The sequence below is a fragment of the Lucilia sericata genome, unplaced genomic scaffold (assembly GCF_015586225.1).
Source record: "Lucilia sericata isolate MDLA Ls3-8-SP2 unplaced genomic scaffold, ASM1558622v1 Contig000411F_arrow, whole genome shotgun sequence".
Classification (NCBI taxonomy): domain Eukaryota; kingdom Metazoa; phylum Arthropoda; class Insecta; order Diptera; family Calliphoridae; genus Lucilia; species Lucilia sericata.
The window spans coordinates 210,199-213,357 of NW_023994429.1; positions in this window are offsets into that span (position 1 = coordinate 210,199).

A 3,159-nucleotide genomic window follows, 5' to 3' on the forward strand; every position below is an offset into this window, starting at 1 on the left:
CCATAGGTACATATTGTTTATTTAAAATACATTCAAATTAAAACTTTAGTCTCTGCACTATTTGCGCAAATAGGCACTGTTAACAGATAAAGTATATGGGAAATTTCAGCCGTTCAGATGGACCGACATATGTATCTAAATAGAATAGGAAACGGATCATACAATAGTTTATACATATAGACAGTTAAAAAAGCGGATTTAGCTTAGTCGATATTCTATATTTTTAATACGAAAAAAATAAAGATTAACTCCTCGTATTAAGACTTTTTCTTTGGCAGAGTTGGGACATAAATGCTCTGACGCCGAGGCTTCGTCCATGTCCATCGGAGCAGCTGATTCCGAGGATACATGCTCGATGTTTTTTGGGTCCATAGGGATCTCTTCTGGTATTTTATTTGTTTTAATATTATTAAAATTTTCCATAGAATATGAGTTTATTAATGGGGAAGGGCAAGTAACATCTTATAGCAGATCCCCTTACTATAGATGGGTAACCAATACAACCGGACAGTACCATGGTCCAGAGGCCATTAACCCATGGTCACGATACGGATGACAACCGAGAATTACAGGTTTTATCGAGCGTCCACTCTGCTTTTATGCAGAGATAACTCGTGCAGGATGTGGCTCTTCACTACGCTTGGTCGGTCATGGGGAAATTAAGAGGCTTTAGCATTATCGACAGATTTGCTTTATTGCGCATTGAAACCCCGCCGCACACGCTGCTTCAGTTAGTTAGTTAGTTAGTTAGTTAGTTAGTTAGTTAGTTAGTTAGTTAGTTAGTTAGTTAGTTAGTTAGTTAGTTAGTTAGTTAGTAGTTAGTTAGTAGTTAGTTAGTTAGTTAGTTAGTTAGTTAGTTAGTTAGTTAGTTAGTTAGTTAGTTAGTTAGTTAGTTAGTTAGTTAGTTAGTTAGTTAGTTAGTTAGTTAGTTAGTTAGTTAGTTAGTTAGTTAGTTAGTTAGTTAGTTAGTTAGTTAGTTAGTTAGTTAGTTAGTTAGTTAGTTAGTTAGTAGTTAGTTAGTTAGTTAGTTAGTTAGTTAGTTAGTAGTTAGTTAGTTAGTTAGTTAGTTAGTTAGTTAGTTAGTTAGTTAGTTAGTTAGTTAGTTAGTTAGTAGTTAGTTAGTTAGTTAGTTAGTTAGTTAGTTAGTTAGTTAGTTAGTTAGTTAGTTAGTTAGTTAGTTAGTTAGTTAGTAGTTAGTTAGTTAGTTAGTTAGTTAGTTAGTTAGTTAGTTAGTTAGTTAGTTAGTTAGTTAGTTAGTTAGTTAGTTAGTTAGTTAGTTAGTTAGTTAGTTAGTTAGTTAGTAGTTAGTTAGTTAGTTAGTTAGTTAGTTAGTAGTTAGTTAGTTAGTTAGTTAGTTAGTAGTTAGTTAGTTAGTTAGTTAGTTAGTTAGTTAGTTAGTTAGTTAGTTAGTTAGTTAGTTAGTTAGTTAGTTAGTTAGTTAGTTAGTAGTTAGTTAGTTAGTTAGTTAGTTAGTTAGTTAGTTAGTTAGTTAGTTAGTTAGTTAGTTAGTTAGTTAGTTAGTTAGTTAGTAGTTAGTTAGTTAGTAGTTAGTTAGTTAGTTAGTTAGTTAGTTAGTTAGTTAGTAGTTAGTTAGTTAGTTAGTTAGTAGTTAGTTAGTTAGTTAGTTAGTTAGTTAGTTAGTTAGTTAGTTAGTAGTTAGTTAGTTAGTTAGTTAGTTAGTTAGTTAGTTAGTTAGTTAGTTAGTTAGTTAGTTAGTTAGTTAGTTAGTTAGTTAGTTAGTTTGAAAGGAGGATGTATATGCTTCCACCAAATCCGAATAAATCTAGGTCTCTATCGGTCCTGTTGTGCGGTCCTATGGTAGTGCCTCACTTGGGAATCGAACATACGACCTTCAGTCTACTAGACTAGAACAATAACCACTAACCAACTGCTTCTATTTATTTATAATGATTAGTCATAGTATACTGTTCCTGGGAACAAATTACGGCATACGATATCGATCGAAATCTCAATAGAATCTAAATGGAGATTTCTCAATAGAATCTAAATGGAGATTTCGATCGATATTGTATGCCATAATTTGGGCCCTGAATGTTAAAAAGTGATTGCAGTATGCCAGTTCATTTCACAGTTAGCTCTCTCGTAACTTCCATTGGTCAAAGAAAAGTCCATATTGTATGCTGAAAGATCATCTTAAAATCTGTTAAGTGACGATAATAGAAAAATAGCAATTGTGAAAAATGCTTAAAAAATAGCGACCAATTCATTTGAACTGTGAGGTTTTAATCTATTCTTAAAAATGATCAAGGATCTCATAATTTTCGATAACTACTGCGTTCAAAAATTATTCTATTTTTGGAAATATTCGAAAAGCTTCATTTTTATTTAAATTATTAAACGCAAATTTATACTTTTGTAAATGGTGGTCTGATCTTTAAACAATCCAAAATAAACTAAGAGCAATATAAAAACATGATCATACTCATGTAGCGGATTTACATTTAAGATCTTTTTTAAACTAATTGTAAGCTCACAAAATCTTCTAAATTTATCTCAAACTTTAAGATTCTCTTTAAAATTTTTATAAGAAAAAGCTCTTAAATGTAAAAATTATATTCTTAAACTTTAAAAGCCAAAATGAAAATGAAACACTAAGAGCTTGAAAACTTTAAAAGAGCTTTTTTTTAATAATGATCACTAAAACTCTTTCCAATTAACAAAGAGCAGATGTTGGACTCCCATAATCTTAGCACGTTCTCTCTATTAACCTGCAAAGAGTAACTAAAGAAATTAAAATCAGACAATAATATAATAAGAGAGTATAAGCACGAGACATACATATTTGTATAAAAATAGTTTACAAAACAAAAGAGAAACATTTAACTTGTATATACTTGAATTGTATATATACTTAAGACAAAAATAGAGACAACTCCACCCATATAAACACATATAAAATATTCCATATATAAAAATATATATATATTTCCTTCAAGAAACTAAACTCCAGGTGCTCTTTTTTGATTCAAAAGGGGAAAATCTGTTATAATGAAAATCTTAAGAGTTTTGCATTTCTGTTGGCAGTCAATAATATCAAACAACAAAATCTCTGTAATAGTACTGCTGATGATGATCGTTGTCGTTATTGTCGTCATCGTCATCGTGGTCATTGCTGCACTCACACATGCTTTCCTAGAT